Below are 20,603 nucleotides of genomic sequence, written 5' to 3'. Positions count from 1 at the left end.
CTTGCCCACAGCGTGGGGTAGTCAAGAGTGTTCCTCTTGAAAGAAAAAAAAAAGACGACGCAGCGCTAAGCGTGATATATTGCGTACAGAAAATTATTCCCTCCTTTTCCAGCAGCGATGTGCTTACCCAGTTGCTGTTCAAGTGCAGACGTTGCACCGCCCAGCCCAAATGAACAAGTGTGCGTCAATGTTTACGAACAATGGCGTATGTAGGGGCAACAGATCGCCACAGGAGTGCGCAAACTGCCTTTTCTTCGCTTCGATCACGCAGTGCGTTCCAGTTCACTTCTGTGCAGTGGATTCCCTTTTGAAATGGGTGTAAAGGGCATTGTTCTGGCATGTATAAGTGTCTTGGCCACTACCGAACGAGGTTATGGTAAGCACAGTTTTCGTGCACTTCCCAGCGTCAACAGTGTTCGTTTTAAAACAGTGAGAAAGTCAGCAGTGTATTTAACGAGGCACATACCTTTGCCGTTAGCTTACCTAATTTTCGTCTTGGAAGCCTTTTTACCGAATATTTTGGGCACGGATATTCCGTTCAGCATTTGGATTATGAAATGTTCTCAATATATATATATATATATATATATATATTTTACAATATTGAACGTGAGAACCACACATGTAGGTATGCTGAATAAACCAACCTTGCTTCGAGCACTTCCAGCTTCTTTCTTTTATATGCTACATAATTCACCCGGTAATTCTATATGCAATTGCTGGAATACTAAAACATGCTCGAAAGCACCCGTGTTTCCAGCGTTCACTACCAAACTTTCTTAGAAGAGTGTACTCTAAAAAAAAGGAAACACAGGAATATCACGGAATCAAAATCAAAGCAATCCGTCAATGATGAAAGTTCGTCCTTTCAGCTTAACGTGTGCAAAGGCAGATGAACTCAAATGTATGCACACACTTCGTTCTCTGGTGCAAAGAAAGGGCAAAGTACACAAAACGTCTCTCAATAGTGGTCCTTATATAACGAGCGTTATAGCACTCGGTCAGGGCCACATATTAAACAGGGTGTTTAGAAAAAAAATCATTTCAACAAGAGGCGATGCGAACAATGAGTCACAATCATGGCGAAATTCCAACGTAAAACGGGGCGCATTTATTGCCTTGCATATTTTTTATTTATTTATTTTTATTTACAGCATACTGCAGGCCGTGTGGCCCAAGCAGGAGGGGCATGGTAACAAATAAAAGTACATGTATAAAAGGCAGTATTGCAAAAATATGAAATTCAAGAAATGAAACAATATAACACGAAACAGCAATGTTAGTTAGGAAATATTAATAATATGAGTTTGGATTGATTCAGGTGAGTTGAGATGATGGAAAGGGATGAGGTTCCATTCTTCTATGGTTTGAGGAAAGAATGAAAATTTAAAGAGGTTTGTCCTGGCAACGTAAGGGGAGAGAGCGAGAAGGCTTCAGACGGATCTCTAGGTGTTTGCTTGTTCTGGGCCAGGTCATACGTTCTAACTTCGACGACTAAATTAGTGCCTGGGGTTGCTACTCTGCTCTGCTTAATAAAATAATAAAGATCGAAAAAATGCTCACGTATGTGATGTATAATAAGTATCTATGAAACACATGAAACTCTTAACGTAGCAACGCAAGATATGCAACGAATTCAGTGATTAAAAACATATATTGATTATCTCATTGCTGAGTCACTGTCTTTGTGTTGCTGGGCATGCGCCCATTCTTCAGTAATCCCCCGTAATGGGTATGTGTCAGTACGACTTAGTGAGTATAAATGCCTTAGAAAGTTTAGATGTGTCCTACCTTGCACCGCATATCCTATTTACATTTCCTCGCTCGACAAGCCTCAAATATCGCCTTCGTTTGCAGGTCGCATAGCATGAAAATAAAAACAATTGTATGCCTCTACGCGCAACATATAGTCGTCTTCATCGTTTTCTTTTTCACAAGTTCAAAATGTGGCAAAGAGGTTATTATGACCGACACAAGAGTTAATAAATTTCTCACAAAATTTAAATATCAGATAGTTCCAACATGTATTGTGTCATCTCTGCAATATCTGGCACATGTCATGACACACACAGTGTGTCAGTTACAAAGACTGAGTCACGCTCATTTACACAGACAGAGTGAGTCAGTCACACAGGCTGGCTGGCTTGCTCACTCACTCACGAACTTATTCAGTCTATGCCAAGAAGTTCTAAAATGGCAAATTAGTGGAGTACACTTTCATTCGTCTAAATTTTATAGCATGCATAGTGGGCCGTCATGAAACACCATAGTTTGAACGATGCGCTTAACTGAAAGGAAAAGCTCCTTCTATCTCTTTGCCCATGGCACGAACTTTTATGAAGTGAAAATACTTGTTTGCGTATTAATTTCTCACTCATATTCTGAGCCCTCTAGATGGCGAAAACAAATGTAGGCAGACACTATCGCCACTATCGCTGGAAGCGGACACGTCCCATTCTGCGCTTGATTTCATATCGATGCAAGCTATGGAACAATAGTTTTCTTCCACATTGAAACGCTAGCTTTTTATGAGAGATACACAGAAAGATTATTGCCTCGCATATAGTTGGGGTGAAGAAATTTAGAAAAGCTCCAATGTAGCCTTTAATATACTCCAGCCTGGGAGACCTTTGGTGACAAACAAGCCCTTTTTTAACGTATGTGTTATGTTCTATGTCATGTTCTATGTTACTGTGTTACCCAGTCCAACATGCCCAGGAATGGGAGCAAAGTGAACGGGTTTCTGCGTTTAGTGCTTTCTGGCGACATCTGGGGCTGGACTTTAAGGTACCTACCGATACTGGCGCCTGTTATTGCGCGACTACCTTACCAACTGCTTCTACACTGGCTCTAGAGACATTGATATGCTAGGAAGCTGCGTATGGTGCTGAATTACTCTTGCAAAAAGAATATAAGCAAGGCTCCGCGATTTTTGCTAGCACTGTGAGGCGGCGCTTGCTCTACGTGGACAGTTAACGATATTAATCCAAGATATTACTTTTGCAAATGACTATTCCCATTTATTGCATTTAATGGCATTCAGCTCAATTTTCTCCGGGTTTCCTGATTGGACATCTGAGTGACTTACACGTACCAGCTGCGTAGTTGTACAAAGTAAACAAAATTCCATCTAACTCCCTCCCCCCCATACACAGAATTTTCTTTCAACTTCGGGCTTGCTTAGGCTCAGGCTCAAAAAATATCACACAGGTTGGCTCACTCGCAGTTGAGCTCGACCGCATCAGAGCAAGCCTGGCTCAAGAAGACATTGCTGAAATAACTTGGGCTGAAAATCAATAAAACAGGACTCCGGTAGGTGCATTCAAAAAGTAAGTCGCACATACTTAGATTCACCGATCGATAGCCTCAATCCACTTGTTCATTCAGAGGAAGAATTGGTTTTCATGGAAGTGAACTCAGCATCGCGTGATCTCATGGACTGAAAAGCAGCTGAAGTCAGATAGGGCTCAGATTTATCGAATTTACTCAGATTCGCCAAACATTCTGTTCACCGTGACACCCTCAGGCTCTGAATCACGCGAATTTCACCTCACGTCGACTTACTCCAAGTCAGATTCACAACTACATGAGCTTCTCTCGGCACCATCACACTCACACTTCGCCTCTTCGAACTGACTTCAACTCTCTTAGGCATACACACTGTCGGAGCCCATCTGGCGCACACACATTCAGACACATCGGTGGCTGCATGGGATTCTGAGTTAGTCGACTTGCTGAGCAGTTCTTAAACGCATATCAGATGCATTTTATCATCTCCACGGCGGCGTTTGTTCAGTCCTCTACTTATTTCTAGCAGGAAACCGAACGTGCGGCGACCTGGAAGTGTACGTCACGGATGGCAGGCTGAGGTACGACACCTTCTGCAAGCCCTGGACGACGCTCAAATGGCACCTGCGTAGACCGCGCTGGTGCCTGTGCAAGCACGGATACGTGCGGAACGCCTGGGGACAGTGCATCACCGTACACGATTGCCACCGATGCTTGCATCAGCAGCACACCGACTATAACCTTTGCTCTTCAGCCTGCCCCGCCTACTGTGATAGACCATTGCCTCAGACGTGCACAAAAGAGTGTGTGGCGGGTTGCGCCTGTGCTCCTGGCTTTGTACGGTGAGTATTAGGTCGAAGGTTCTTTGTGAAACTAGATAGGATTTGATGCTGCGGCAGCCGGACTGTAAAGGGGAGGGAGGAACTATCTCTCCAGCTCATCAGTCGTCTGCTGCGCTGTTACTTGATGCACCTCTCGATGTAACAACAATATAGATGACTCAAAGAGCCAGTGGCGTAGCTAGGTCGTCTGGCACCCGGGGCCCTTAGCTCTTCTGTCACCCCCCCCCCTCAGGTGTAGTCGAGGAAGGCGAGGATATCGACAATTTTCGGGTGTCTTCAGACGTATATGACACCCCCCCCCCTCCTCCTCCTGGCCCCGTGCACCCGGGGCCCACGGCCCCCCGGCCCCCCCTGTTGCTACGCCACTGCAAAGAGCCGTAATGAGTTACAAAACATTACGATGCTTCGCTCGCACGTGATCGCCTTCTGCGCCATGTCCTGACACATGCACCTCCTGGCGAAACGAAACCGAAATTCAATTGTAGCAATGCTTTAATATTTGGAACGCTACGAGGCAGGCCAGTGCTTCTTGTAGATTTAAGGACTCGTACAATTATTTGGCTTAAATGGACACTAAAGGAAAATACTAAGTCGACGTGGCCTGTTTAAATACCATTCCACAAACCTCCTTTTGCACTCAGAAAAGTCTCAGTTTACGAAAAAAATTTCGTCTGAAGAGTCCGAGTGCCGTTTACGAAATTCAAATCTTCCGCCACTCGACCATGGGAGCGGAGACGTTGCATACGCTAGAGTGTACTAGAAAGGTTTCGAGTGGGCCGAATAACCGGCTCCGCGCTTGCTAGGAGGTGAGGCGCTCCGCGTTGAAAATGCTGCGGTGGCGCTGCGGTCGAAGTGGATTGGGTTGCGCCGGAGCAGACGAAGGGTCAGGAATGTTCTCGAGCAGCTAGCGGCGGCGTTTTCTTTGCGTAGCTCGTTCTTTTGTGATCACTGTTTTATCCTGCAGTTACCATCAAAGTGTGTGGCATGCCTAATCGAAGGCATCGTCACTGCTACGCACCGTCACCGCTACGCGGGCGTCCCAGCCGAGAAGAAGCTGTCGTTGTTCAGCGTCCCGAAAGATGCGGTTCGAAGGAGAGCCTGGGAGCGGAACCTCCATCGCGCTGACAAGCCTCTGGATGAGAACTGCGCAGTTTGTGAGCTGCACTTTGAAGAACGGTACATACTTCGTGACTACGTGCACGTAGTGGCCGGCAAAGAAGTGAGAATCGCACGCGGAGTGCCCGCGCTCACACCGGAAGCAGTGCCCACGCTTTTGCCCAATACGCCGAAGTATTTGAGCTCAAAGGCACCCCCGAAACGTGCACCACGCAAGCGTGGCACGTCTACCGTGCTCGAAAGCCCGGGCTGCAAAAGGAAGAAAGCCTGCACGAGTGTACCTACGGCCGTGCACGACAGTGGAAACTGCGACGACGAGACGGCAGTGGAGTGCACGCAATGGCCAGCTCTTGACTCAAACAATCTCAGGGACCTGAAGACCCCTTCAGCGTACTGGTCAGTGCATAATTTTTCCGACTACGAAGGCACTGTTTATGCACTGTCAAGCTTGGAAGCAAGTTCTGGCACGGTGACCTCTGAAAGGGCTGTTCTGTTCAGCCTGAGTGCGACCGAGATTACGTACAGAACATTCCTCAAGCGGAGTATTTAACCAAAGAAGTTGGATTTAAGTACTTAATGACGGCCAAGTTAAACCAGGATCCAGTTGAAAACTTGTTCGGGGTTGTACGGCAGTCATCAGGGTGTAATGACCATCCTACACCTGAGCAGTTCTTGATAACTGTTAACTGCCTCAGCTTTTACAGCCTGGCCAGACCTGTTGATGGTGCCAGTGTTGAGCGACTAGCCCTCACAGCGCTACTTGACACAGGAAACACAGACCTGTCAAATTCCACAACCTTGGAAGACAAAATTGACAGCTATATTTCAAGGGGGGACCTTGATTCCCTAGAGGATGCTGCCAGCCAGAAAGGCAGCGGTGTTCCCAGTGAACACAAAAGTCTAGTTCAAAAAAGAAGTGACTCGCGCCTTATCTACCACATGGCAGGATATGTCGCCAGGAAATTTGTGAAAAAAAAACTGGATGTGATGCATGTCGCACTCTTTTGCTTGTGAGCAATGCAGAGGGGAGGTCAGACCTGCACTCTGGTTTTACCAGCTTCGCTGACACAGGTGGACTGCTGTATCCATCTAAAGAGCTCTTTGAGTTCATTACCTACTTAGAGAGTGCCTTTACGGGCTGCTTCAGCATGAATCAATTACATGCTGACAGCATTCTGGATGTGCTGTCACTGCTCAGGACCAGAACAAAAACAATTGGATGCACAGTCCATGAAGGCGAAGTAAAGTGCAAGGTTGTGAAGTTTTATATTGTAACACGGCTCCACTTCCTGATTAAGAGCCTAAACAAATCAAATGATGAAAGGCGTCAAAGGATGAAGCACCTAAAAGTGCGCAGGTGTCTGTGACACTGACAAGCAGTACTGCTGGTTGCTTTCGCGAAATAAATGTTGACATATTTTGCATTTGAGTTGCACTTGCCATCAGTGGTTTATAATATACATAATTCCTGTCCAATTATTGGCATGTTTCACGGCCTTTTATTGCCATAACCAAAAATGTATTCAACCTTGTGCAACACCAAGAAAATATTTTGCTTGTACAACAGAATTTTGGTCAGTGATAGCCTGCCTGCTCACAACGAAAAGGTTCAGAGAGAAGTAAACTGAGCGCTGAGTGGTGTTCGAATCCCAGTCTTGCACTCAGCTGTTGCGATTTGCGTACGCGGGGGCTCTTAAGCGCTCCGACTTTGTAACATTTCTCGACTCTGCGATTCCAGACTTTCATTTGGAATCGCGCCCGAACGCATTCCTGCGCTTCATTTTTGTGCGCGTCCATGCATTCCGCGTAAATATATTTCGTTCGCACGCTGACAGCATGCTTTCGCGATTCCACTGCCTAATACACATCGTCTGGTTAAGGACTTTTTTTTATTACCTTTGCATGACGACGGATATTTCATCAATATTCGAAGAACAAAAGTTATGGTAGACTCCGTGTAAGCTGCCAGGCCAGACATACACGCGAACTTGTGGAGTGCGCGGCAGTTGCAACTCGCCTGACGCGCACACGGAGGGGACGGTCAAGCGACTACAAGCGTTCCGAAACACCTCGGGGCCTATCTTGTGCCGTACTGCGCCAATGACCCCTGTTGGAATAAAAAGAATCAACCCGTACAGCCAAGACGGCGCAGAAGGGGCCGCAGCGCACAGCTTGCGCCGCGTCTGCCGGCGCGCCCAGCCAATCCACTTCGATCACAGCGCCCTCTATTCTCTCGACAGCCAGCGCCTCGCTTTGAGCGCCTCGTTCGTCTCACTCAGATGTTCTAGTACACTCTACATACGCTATCACTACCCTTTGCCGCCGTTAGTGAGTAAAACGGCACCCGACAGATGGCGGCACCGAGACAAGACAGAGCGGTGGAATCCCTGCTGCAGCTGCTATTTGGTAAAGTAGCGTAGGCGGTTCGGGCATCCCGCGACATCACATGGACGTTGGATTCTCTGCTACGTGCAGCTTGTGCGAGTTTCGCGAGCCAGGAAAACCAGTGCAGTACTACGCGATGACGAAGCTAGCGAAACGCGAAACCCGCGGGTGGTGTGGAGTCGGAGCACAAATGAAACCTTTAGACCATCCGCGTCGTCATCAAGGGCATCTTCAATGAGTTCTTTCTTCTAAAAAATGAAATAGATTTGGAGCAGTAGCATTTTATTTGGCCTTTTAATACAATGCAATGATGTTTCTTGCAACGAACGGTTCAGCACTGGTGACAGAACTTAACTGAGGAGTACTTTCGTCATCGGCAAGTATTTGAACGTCCCGCGAGCGTCTTCAATCACGTCCCTGCATTTACCACATTTTCTCGATTATTAGGGCTCTGTTCACGATAATATGGACGCCTTAGAGATTCTCGAGCACTAACCTATCACTGTAGCTGGACTTAATACTTGCCTGTACTGTCGCTTTAAACAAGGCGATAACATCTGAAATAATAGATTAATCCAAAAGCTGTTTTGTTCTCGCGCAGTTCAAACCACGTACTGCTTTATTACAAAAATACAGGGTTGCCAATCGGAAATATCTGGCCAGCTTTTCATTTTCTTTTCAATTTGTTTAGGTCAGCGCCTTTTGTGCATTTTTTTGTTTTGCTTTTCTCTCTAGGCATCCCTATGTCCCATGGGTGTCATGCATTCCGGTCACCTCTTGTGCCCCGCGATGCCCACTACATTCTACCTTCCACGTGTGTACATCAAGCTGCGCACCACATTGCAATGCACCTCGACCAAGCGAGTGCAAGACTCGGTGTCAGAACGGAGACTGTGTCTGCAACGAGGGATTTGCAATGACGTATTACTGGGGACAACAGGTATGCGTGCCATGGAACCTCTGCCATTCCACAAAACAATAAACAATGTTCCCCAAGGGGCGTGTTGCTTTCTTTTGTTATTTTCTGTACGGCAAGCTGAAGAACAGACAAACAAACTTCACCATATTCTACACAATATTGTGATGTGTTACACATAAAGATCAGCTTTCGCAAACAATAAACGCACAAAGGCCTGAAACAGACTGAAAGCAGCAAAAAATAAAGCCGTGGAAAGAACAGAACAACGTAACTTCAGTTTTCTTTTTTTTTCAAATGTAGAAAAATTACAAGAGAATGATGTCACGATGACTACCGACGGTGAGGCCCCTAGCTTTGACGCAACATGCCGAGACAGAGTATTGCTGAGGCCAGGCATTACTTAAAATAAATTGCCGCCATTATGAGACGTCCGCTGTTTCGGCTATGTACGGCATAGTTACCTAGGTTACGCCCAGTACGCAGACATCACGCTCTGGGCCACCAACGGCTCTCTAGCACAAAAAGAGGCGACCCTCCAGGAGGTCGCGGAGACCCTAAAAAATTTTTAACACTGGTTTTCGAAAAAGTTGTACAAAACATTTCTTCAAAAATATCTGTTCATCCCTTGTGCCTCGGACTTCTTTGAGTACAACGGGTGACAAGGGTAGCTCAAGAGCGCGTTACAGGAATTCTAGAGCCCAGGTCACGCCTGTCAGCTCCCTCACAACAGACGTTGGAGGAGCTGCTCAGAACACCGGATTAAGAACTACAAAAAGCCCTCGTTGCCTGGGCCGAAAGGGTCGTACCTCGTTAGGGGCCATCCTAGGACTCGAGCCTGCCAGATCATAACTGAACAGAATCTCAATAAAATTGTTAGCACCACCTAGAGCCCACAGAGGTAGGTGCAATTGAGCTCGGACCCTTTCTTCACTATCACCAGGATCGGCCCGCATGATGGTTTGTTTTTGGCAACATACTGGGGGGGGGGGGGGCATTTTCCCCCAGATTTTATCCGTAGACAGAAGCTTCACTGCAGAGCTGGCCGTCTCACCAATAAATCGTTCTTCGCCTCGGTACTCAGCTGCGTCCCCGTTTCTTACAGCCGCCGGGCCGGCATGCCTTCCTCAGTTCATTCCGTCCTCGGCGTCCATGACGAGCCCACCGAAACAACAGCGAATCCAAAGGAACGACACTTTATCCTATTTCGTTTCAAAAGATGTACACCATTCCCATGTGCAGGGTAGCAAAACATACTATAAGATCTAAGTATGTTTGGAAAATCAGTGCACAATTTTGGAAGACTCCTTGGCATAACTGAAATTTCCAACTACACAATGTTCGGCGAAATTGAGGGGTAAGTTATCGAAAACTTGGTTTGAGGAGTTAAATGCAAGTACATCGAATACTTCTAAAATCATGAGTCATTCCTCTCTCTGAAAGTGGGTGACCAGCGAACCTGTGTAGCACACGATATACAGGTGACATCGCATTTTGAACGAAGGTACGAACACATTTATTGTTTCGATCGGTGGTCATCGTGAAGAAAGATACGCACATACATTTATTTTTATACATTCGCTTTGATTTGCGTTATAAATTCGTCATACACATTTGTATATACATTACTGTTTTCAAATGGTTGATTGATGAGTAAATGTCTGTAAACATTCCTTCACAAGTGCTGCAAATTGTTATACGGCGGCAAGGTTCCAAGGAGGAGCAGTCATACACCGGCAACGCTACCTAGTATGCCTTTCCTTTACAGGCAAATAAAACCCTTATTGCAAGTACTCGAATAAAAGAGGCGTGCTGCAAACTAGGTGGCATTTCTTTAAGGTTGGTCATATTTGCTTGATATTTTTCAGACTGCACCATCTCCAGGACACACCCCCGTTTTGTGACCTCAAAACGTCATCGCGTCCTTTAGCGTGACTTTGCACTTAGCTTGGCTCCGAGTAGACAACCTACTGCTTCACACTCAACAGAGATCAACCGAGCCTTCACTGTGATCACAATTGCGCTGTCATTCAAGGCCCCTCGGCTACATCAGCGTTAGCGTCAGCGCCGTTGTGCTGTCCCGGTATGGAGTCCCCATCGGGCGACAGAGGTCACCACAGACGCTCAGCGCGTTTGAATGCAAGTGCGGCGAAACGAAATGGATGCAAGGCCACGCCCCGCTCAGCGATATCTCTACCGGAATCGGGCCAGCATTACAAGTTTCTAAAAAAGAAAGACGAGCTTGCCGTACAGCATACAACATTGAATTTGTCCATGCGCCCTCTTGTCGACCATTTCCTCCTCCGCTGAGTATGGCCAACCCGCGAGCTGACTCTACTAGGCGCTTTTGGCCGTTCAAGCTTACGCTGGAAAGCATACTCTCCCACTGTTCCGCACTCGGGTTTGTAATTTTATAAATAGTTGGGGACTCAATATTTTGACAGGCCCATGATATGTGGTATAGATCTGGTTTCTTTCCGCACAATGGGCACTTAGCCTCATACTGTGTAGGAAAAATTTTATTGAGAAGGTTTAGATTCGGGAAAGTACCCGTCTGCAGTTGTCGCCATGCAACAGCATCCTCTCTGCTTTGATCCTTATCTGGGAGTAGGTACTTCAGTCTGACCCCTTTGTAATAATTTAGGATATCTGAGTAGCCCATGGGTACTGACTCGGTTTCCTCAAGGCTGGATGTGTCGGACGCCCGGTTGGTATGCCCTCGAGCTATCCTATCCGCCTCTTGGTTCCCTGTTACGCCAGTGTGCCCTGGTACCCAGATTATGGTATGCTGAGCTTTGTTTCCCGGGTCACATGAGCCGAGTATGGGCGAGCACACTTCGACTGTCTTCGCATTGATTTCGCCCGAAGGCAAGGCTTTGGCCATGCGCTGTGCAAAGGAACAAGGCGAATATTTCGCATGCAACTTAAATGTAAATCAGGAGGTAACTTTCCTGCGTGTGACCTAACAGGAACACATAAGAAGTCCTCTGAATTCGCGCTCTTGTCAGTCATATTCTCAGCATGATGATACTGAGGTGTTGGTATAGGAAATAAAGGACGCCTCCTATTGGTGCACCGTACAAAACGGAAATGAAGTAGGACTTAAATATAAAATCGAGCGCTTTTTCAGTGCACCCGAGAAAAGTGCAGCGTAATAAACGTTTGGTGCGCGAAGTAGTGTACAGTCCAAGTCATAGGCCGTCGAAACGTCCTAGGCTAATAATTAGGTAAAGTACATGTGAACGTCGCCAGGTTAATCATTTCGGCCAACGTCGCAATGGGCAGTTGTTCAAGTTGTCGTTTGCAGCGTTGCTAACCAACAGCTTTCGCAGCGTCGATTGGAGACCATTTATTTCTGCTGATAGTTTTCCATTGAGAAGTGTTTCCTATGTTGTTACTGTGGAACTGCTTGAAAAGCACAACCAGCAGTGACAACCGACATGCGCGGTGATTCTTTTTATGATTTCCCGGAATCTTAAAATGCTGGCTTTTGCACATGACATAAATTTAGTCGCTGAGCTAAATTGTTCAGAGATGCCGACATTACTTGCACAATGAAATCGAAATAATGTATCAAATAATTAAAATATCGCTAATTATTATTTCCTTTCGGCACATAATGCAATTACCGAATTAAAGCCGGTGAGTTAGTAAGGCGTAATCACTTGGAATGAATTTTCAGGATGACACTCGTTCGGACATGTGCACCATCAAATACGCCATAAAAATGCACAATTGTTCCATTTGGTTTTGAAACCAATCGCATTTTTCAGAGCGATATTCTGATGGCTAGGATTTGCAAAATAATGTGTCGGATATGTTGACAAAATGCGCCCTAGCGATCGGTCGCCCAACTGTTTCCGCGTGATATCAGTCGCGGCAGTCGATCAGATTGTATTCTTTCTTCGGGCAGGGATGTGGAGAGGAAGGGAAAAGAAAGAGGGAGAGGGGGCGAACCACCGATGGTTATCTCGCTCGCTTGTTCATCGCGGGAAGGGCTGGCGAAGGGTGCGGCAACTTTGCCAAGTGAGCGTCGGCCTAGCGAAGTTATCGGCAGTGGCGCTTTGGACTTGCTATGGGCAGGACGTGCGTAGTTCGCTCTGAGGAAAAACGCACCCTCAAAGAGCGACAAACGGAGCAAAGACGCTAATGGGCACGAAAGCGACGAGAATCCGCTGCCCCTAAATGTGCTAACGGCCAACGGATCGGGACCATCGAGTATGTCCCGTGCAGACGGAAGATAGGACCGTCGCCACGATGGTCTACGTCCCTCCGGCTACGTCCAAAGTAAGACATCGATACCTTTCTAATAGACGTCTTTGGTTGGATCTCATTTGTCGAAGGCAAGTCGGTCGTTATAGTGGGAGACTTTAACATCGACCTAGCACACCCCTACGGGAAGTGGATAGTACACTTCCTGTCGGAACTGTTTGGAATTAAGTGCTACACGTGACGTCAATGTGCCGATCACAGGTCACCGGTCGTGCATAGGTTCAACATTTGGCAAGAACTTGTGTGGCATAGCAGCGCAACCAAGCGCGGTTTACGACAGCGACCACAAAGCTACTGTCACTGTGGTAACGAATGAGACAAAATAAAGAGGATAACAATCACAAAGTTGCGTGTGTCTTCATTCAATAAATATAGCAATAACCATATAAATTGATACAGTTTTCAATATAGTTACCAAATACAGCTTCGCTGGTTATCCTTCTTCAGAGAATGCAAGGGCTCTACATTTTATTAATTGAAGCACAATAGCGACTGGAACGCCCGTGTATTTCGTTTCACATTTTTCTAGATATTACCTGAAAACGTTTGTCGATAGAAATTCAGTTGAAGTGGTTACCTCTTGCAAATTCACCAACTACAATTCATGAATTGCACTATGAGCAGTAAAGCAATAATTTAGAAAGCTAAGAAATAAATTTCGTTATTTGCGGAACATGTGTTTTTGTTTCTCCTGCTATTAACGTCCGCCTCTACGAATAATCCAGCTCAAGGACAAGAATTGTGCTATCTGCCACCAAGGATTTTAAAACATTGCGAATAACTTGAAAATTATCGCCCCGTATATCGAGAAAAGACTGTGGCATGATTTTTTTTTTACCAGTCTGCACTGCCGTCATTTTTTTTTTGATTTTGCGCACATCTAAATTCACTAACACATGCCATGCGCCTGTTCAACGAAAACAGTAAATTTATTTAAAGGATGCTTGTATGCCACATAATTCTTGGGAAGCAATGGTAAAAGTACACGCAAAGATTTGGAAGGCGCAATTGGGATCGCGTGTCGTCGCTACAGTGTTTTTGTTTAGCGTTTTGACGCTCCGCTCCGCGGCACTCTGCTGCGGAGCGGAATATGCATGTGCCGCACGCTTAGCCGCAAGCGGGCTAGCGGAACGGTCAATACGGTCCGCTTACAAGCTGTCGAAGCGGAGCGCGGAATGTGGCTGAAGTTTTCCGCTATCACGGCTGAGGCGCAGCACACTAGCGTACGCCCTTTGTGAATGGTGAAGCTACATCACCTTGAACAGCGCTTTCAAATGCAAGATGACTACCTGCAGTGTGAACATGCTCTCCGCTAAGTCCTGATTGGCTTCTTGGCAACGCAGCGCAGGCCCCAAAAACGGATCCGGATTAAAGAATGTTTCTGTTTGCTGCGCAAAGTGGCAACTGCCGACCCCTACCAAAACCCCACAGCATGAGAGGAAGTACTTCGGAATGTAGTGCTCGCCGTGCAGCATGATCCTAATATTAGCGCTATGAAGGAGCGCATGGATCTCCATGCGGGGTGTTTTTGGCAGCAAGACAACATCAACCTAAGAAAGTGAGGGCTCTACTTTTCACCGTCCCGTTCTCGCTCCTGGTTCAGTATACGTGAAACGCGCACTCAGAATGTAACCTGCTGTTGTGCTCCGTAGATCCCGCACCGAGGAGCAGTATGGAGAGAGGGAAGAATTATTGCAAGAAATCTCCGACTTGATAAAAAACGCCGGCATGTTGCAGCGAAAGGGAAGTGGCACGGGACCGGGGCGGCATCCGGCATCTAGGCCGTTGGTAAAGGCCGATCCACACGACGGACCAAATTGCTCTTTTGGACCGCGGTCCGCGCATCACGTGATAGGACGTCACCAGTTCGTGCGTACCGCCGTTGGCCCGCGCAAGGCCGCGGCCCTCGCGGTCCAACAAATCGCCGAGGCTTTTCCCGCTTTCGTTTTGGCGGTGGACCGCATGCAAACCACAGCGATTTTGGCTTAGCCAACGAATGTTGTCCGGCAACAGAATGTCGTCAGCCAAATTCAATCTAATTTTCGGCTCAGCAAAAGCCAGTCAAGCCAGTCGTTACAGTGTACTAGAATAGCACACTGTACAGTCGTTTCATGTCCGCCGTTCCGCCTACACCTGCGTGCAGCAGATATATTTTTTAAACACAGGGTCCTCTTGGAGAGACGAGGAGGTTTTTAGAGCGCAGCTCTTTGGCGTCCGTTCCTGGGTTTCGCGTCGTCGTCGTCGTCGTCGTCGGCGTTGTCGTCGGCCTCGTAACCAGCTCGCCGACGAATCTGCTGCTCCGCCGCCGCGCATGCGCGCTGTCGGCTCTCCGGGCGAGGGAGGATGATGGAAGGGAGGAGAGACTGTGGAGGAGGGCTGGCTACACAAATGGCTCTTTGGCGTCCGTTCCTGGGTTTCGCGTCGTCATCGGCGTCGTCGTCGGCGTTGTCGTCGGCCTCGTAACCAGCTCGCCGACGAATCTGCTCCGCCGCCGCGCATGCGCGCTGTCGGCTCTCCGGGCGAGGGAGGATGATGGAAGGGAGGAGGAGAGACTGTGGAGGAGGGCTGGCTACACAAATGGCTCTTTGGCGTCCGTTCCTGGGTTTCGCGTCGTCGTCGGCGTTATCGTCGGCCTCGTAACCAGCTCCGCCCCCCTTTCATCCCCCCAGCGCTAGCAGCGACCGACTGATACCGCTTTCGTGAGTCCGCTACCGCACTCACGAAAGACGTCGTGCACTTCCTGCAACTCGCATTAACCGTCCATCAATCCACACCGATGTTAGTAGTGGGGGACTTTAATGTTGACATAAAGACAAACAGCAATTTCCTAACACTTATGCGGGAGAACATCCCGTTCCTCTCGCTCGTAACGCGTCCCACGGCTGTGACAACCTCGCGAGGCACTTGTATAGATCTCGTCTTTGAGAATCAAGCATTGGTGTACCAAGTCGAACATATATCTGTCTATTTCTCCGACCACAAAGCTTCCTTCATGACTGTCAAGAACTGTTAGTGGAGTCTTTGTTAAAGGAATACGTGTGAAAAATAAAAAAAAAATTCTATGATAGCGCATACATGTGTTGCTCGATTTCTTTGCCTCAATCTATCGAAAAGGTGAAACAGCTTATTTGCTGCGCTCAAATTTCGCATTAGGAAGTAACGTAATCGTCGGTAATTTTTTCATTTTGTATGCCTCGTTGAGCAGTTCCCGGCTTTGTGGGAATCGAGCCGCAATGATAATGATAACACTCTGGCCGAGAGTGTAGCTGGTTGGCCTGCTCTGCCGTCTGCTATGGCGGTCCGCCGTGTGGATGTGCTCTGCGCCGGACCGGACCGCGCCAGGCCGTGACGTTGCATCACGTGACCGAGCGGCCCGCGAACTTGGTCCGTCGTGTGGATCGGCCTTAACAGCCCGAGAGCGCCTGGCACGGGAAATCAGAAACGCGGCCACGGCACTGATGAAGGTATCAGGCGGTTGAGAGACAAATGGCTAGTGGCATACAGTTTGCATTTGAGACATTTCGTCCACCTTGCACGTCCACTGTACGAGGCCGTAAGCTTACGCGTTCCTTAAATGTACATGCGCGCCTGCGTCATCTTTTGCCACAGTACGAGCACTGAGACGCATGTAGTATTTGGCCATGTCTCCAGCATAGTTTAGGGAGCTGTGTTGCAACGCTTCTTAGGCCCTTGTCAAATCTTGAGCCCGCTCATTGTTCTGCACCATGCAGCTAAAGTGTTGCAACCCTTAGTTATTTCCTGCGTAAAGAGAGAGCAAGAATACGATTAAATTATCATGAGACTCGCTACTTTAGCTGCTGCTTTCCATGCCATTTTCTCTCGGACCAATTTCAGCACATATGTTAACTTCAATAATGTTCGCAAACGCAAGGCCACTGGAAGCCAAGGTAACCAGCAGGTCCGAGAAATTGAAATTGTACTCCTTCTTAATGTGTATTTTCAATACCTTTTTCAAAACTAATAAAAATTTGAATGTCATCCTGGCACCTTGTGTTGCTTTTTCTTGTTTGAGATGAGGGGTGTGCATCGAACTTGTTGCTGTCACTATACGACAGCAACTACGAAAACGCAACGGAACTCCCATTGAATTGCCCATGCAGGCCCACTCGGGATGAAGGCAGCATGACCAGGCTGAGTCAGCTAGTGTCGGCAGCTAAACCGTCACATAGTTGTAAAGGACACTGATAGTAAAATAGTTTACATAATTTGTACTGTAGGCTCGCTAAAGCACGGTGTTTTTCTTTGTCTGGGCAGGGGAAAAACACATAGGATGGAAAGTGCAATCTGACTTCCTTGTTTACTTACAGTCATGAAGAGGGGACGTATTTCCAGAGATATGACATTTGACATGCCAGTATTTATTCATGTGCACAAAGATTTACCACGATGCACCTCAAAGTAAACCATGTCATCATTCCCATGCAATTCCAAGTACTTCGCAACATGTTCAAATAGCAAATAAAAAAAAGACCAAAACGTAAAATAAAGTACTGACTAATCCAAATGAACGCTAATAATTTAGAACGCCCTTCTTGCACTTGATACCACCGAAGGAAAGCAGGCCACTGAAGACAGCGAAGTTCACGAGCAAGCACAAGGGTCCGTTTACGCAAAGAAGACGGCAAGAAGTAGGCGCTGCACAAGGAGGTACGAAAAACCAAAGTGCCCTGTTCGCAAACATGACAAGTGTCATCTTGGATGTACGAAAATAATATTGTGTTTATTAAGCCAAATCTCCTGGGTTAACGTATTCTGAGCCATTGGAATGTTTCTAGTAACAGCTACGTGATTTCGTGGTTTCCCGTCAAACCGTTATGGTCATATAAAATTTAGGTTCATGTTTAGCCAAGCTAAATTGTAGCTAATGCCAGTGGTGCTAATATTTGGGTGTATTCAATTGAACCACGTTTCTTTGCAACTTCTACACCTTCGTATGGCGCACAGCACCTCGGTCCTCGATTGTACTTAGCAGAACAACACAACCTAGACGCCCTGTCGTATACTGCACGAGGTGCGAGGCAACGTGCCGACACCATGCTGTGTACCCTTTAATGTTCCATAGAATGGGGAGTACCAGAAGTCATGCCTTTGCCGAAATGTGGTAGAAAATTTCATAATATTCAAGGACTACAAGTGTGAGTAAGCAGAATGCCATTGCAAAGTAGTATGCACAGACATTACAGACACTTTGTCACTTAGTCAATGGTGAACACTTCGAATAAATAAAGTACAATGAAACACGTGAAAAATGCACAAAATACGTCCTAAGCTGGTGGCCACAAATAGCTCATGTTAAAAAGAAGGCACGAAATGTTGTTAGAGCAAATAAAAATTTAGCGGATAGAACACTTTGTTTGAACATATTGTAACACAAGAAAACTACAAAATTAAAGAAGTCATAATACATACAATATATGCATTTGTGACTGATTAGAAAAAAATGACTTGTGAATCGAAAATAGGGTGTCTTGATATGAACGCACTTTGATATTTCTTCGCTATTTTTCAGGAATCAAAGGCCTACAAGGTATGGGGCTGCAGCTGCTGAGAGGCAGGGAATGCATTCATCCTTCTGCAAAATAAAATCGAACTCCAGCACCCGAGGCTGGAGTATGATCAGAGACGCCGCGCCTCAGAAGAAAAAAAAATGGACTCTGTATTTGTCATGGTGTGGCATTATTCCAGTTGGCGAAGCATCGATCCACGTGCGCCAAAAGGTTGTTGGAAGAAGAAGCAGCGAGCAAGACGGGTGTTGCCGGCCACTCAGGCAAGCGGCTGAAAAAAGTAGGAGGCAGGATTAGAGATTTTTTGGTGGTGTTGTTGTTGGCGCGAACGTAACGTCCCGATAGCTTTTTTGTAGGAACCCCTGTGCATTCTCTGACCCGCGCGTGCACTGACAAGCTTGCTAACAGCAGCGGGGAATGATCCGTTCCCTTGCCCCTAATTAAAAGGCGCGCGGCCAAGGATTTGGGAGGAGCCGTGATACAATCAGGTGAACTTGATTGGATCTTCACCAATATCTGGCATTCCCCGACACGGGCAACTAGGGAAAGGAGAAGTTATTGAAACGAAGGTTTCAGACGAGCTAAGCTGTCTAGAAGCTGAGGCCATAATTTGCTGAGAAACGTCGAGGAGCTAGTGCCATCCAGTATCGCCTGGGCCGCCGAATCGCCTCTGAGCTCCGAGGGAGCAGTTACGACAGAACAGCGTCTGCAACGAAGCTCACGGTAGTTCCCCCTCAAGTTAGCTGAACCCAGTCGAGGAAAGATGCCCGACCTAGACTCCCGGGAAACCAAGCAGAGCAGTCCCATCCACCGCAACGACATCGTCTTGCCAGCGTTCTTCGGGAAAGCTCTGCCGTCGACTCCACGCTTTATGGATTTGTTGCCGCTGCCGGTCCATGCGTAGGCCATCAGTTGTTTTCGTTTGAACTCTGTTTAGTTGACCACCGTTAAATGCTTTTTGTGTAGTGTCAATTTCATATCCACTGTTAATTGTTCGTTGTATATTTCATTTGTCTTCATCGTTGATCTAGATTGAGTACGTGTGTGTTAGTGCTTTTGTGTTTCTTTTATTTGTGTTTTGTTGTGAGTTGATAAATATTTTTTTCTTTCTCCTTCTCCTGACTCTGACTCCTTCGCTGTGTTCGCTTGAGTACGCAACGACCAACTGGCTTGTACACCTCATCGATAACCTCGCACCGATGGCGAATGGGCGACAAGCCGTCGCATTATTTGAGAAAAGACTGCAAAAGCTTGAAACGCAGTGCCAGAAAAATAACGAAAAGGTGATTGAAAACATTAAAAAAATATGCTCGAGCGCCATGAAAACAGAATGATGAGCCTTCTCAAACAGCACAGCTGATAAGTTCGGCAAGCAGGTGAGGGCTCATCTTTCAATACGGCTCCACAGAAAGACACGAACGTGGTGTATTTGTATCATTCCTTGTCTGTCTCTTTGTGTGGCGCAGTTTCGAAAAATTTCTGAAGGGCTTCCGCTGTGTTGAATCAAATAATCCTCCTGCAGCGAGGGTTTGACAGTAAGGTGTTGTGAGGCCTGCTAATCATACAAGTGGGTGTGAGAATTCACAAGGATAGCAACACCTGTGTACATACGCGAAACATTTTGCGGGTGCAACTTCTGTTTTTTTTTTTCAAAAATCCAGGAAAGCAAACCGCCCTGCCTTCTTCTCGAAGTCCCATCTGCTTGTCTTACAGTGCTCATGTTTTTGTTAAAGGTGCACTGCTGCACTCTATTGCTAAGCCCGCCATAAGGTTTCAGCAGCAGAGGCCGCAAGGGCTAGGCGGGATCACCGTATAGGCAAAAACTTCGCCCTTTGACAAGCTTTGCAAGCTTTTGATAAGTATTGCCCTTTCGGAGGATACATATAACAATTGGAGCACAGAGAAACATTTTACGAATTGAAATCACTTAAGTTAGCTTTTAGTAAATTCTTGCAACGTGTGTGTATAGCTAGGTTGCCATTAAGTGCCCATAAATGTTGAGACTACTTTTTGCATATTTCCTTAGGTGCACACCTATTTATGCAACAGGACAAGGTTTGAGATATTCCATTTAAATACTTTAACAAGGTTCTACACCTTACCCAACAATTGGATTTGGATATTTTCACTGTTGCATAGTGAATGATTGCTCTTTCATGGGTGTTATTCCTCATGTACAGGTGACATACTCTAAACATGTGTAGTTACAAGGAAAACCAGTTTATGGCATTGGTGTTAATGGGCACATGTCACTATTTT

General features: G+C 46.7%; 1 protein-coding gene and 1 long non-coding RNA gene across 3 annotated transcripts in view; both read left to right on the top strand.

The window, feature by feature from the left end:
* The first annotated feature begins 137 nt into the window (after positions 1–137).
* Positions 138–8,625, top strand: LOC139050655 (uncharacterized). 2 transcript variants are annotated; one of them, XR_011508998.1, is made up of 3 exons: positions 138–376; positions 3,815–4,130; positions 8,367–8,625. It is a non-coding gene; the product is annotated as an uncharacterized lncRNA (long non-coding RNA). The 2 variants fall into 2 exon arrangements; XR_011508997.1 differs by having other exon boundaries at positions 139–376; positions 3,818–4,130.
* A 3,880-nt stretch (positions 8,626–12,505) lies between these two features.
* Positions 12,506–20,603, top strand: part of LOC139050787 (epidermal growth factor-like protein) — a 59,627-nt gene continuing 51,529 nt past the window's right edge. Inside the window, exon 1 of the mRNA XM_070527538.1 lies at positions 12,506–12,834. The gene's annotated coding sequence lies outside the window, so the exon portion shown is untranslated. The remainder of the gene's footprint in view (positions 12,835–20,603) is intronic.

Source organism: Dermacentor albipictus, chromosome 10 (assembly GCF_038994185.2).
Source record: "Dermacentor albipictus isolate Rhodes 1998 colony chromosome 10, USDA_Dalb.pri_finalv2, whole genome shotgun sequence".
NCBI lineage: Eukaryota > Metazoa > Arthropoda > Arachnida > Ixodida > Ixodidae > Dermacentor > Dermacentor albipictus.
The sequence above is the reverse complement of the archived record's forward strand: the minus strand, read 5'-3'. Positions and strand labels throughout refer to the sequence as shown.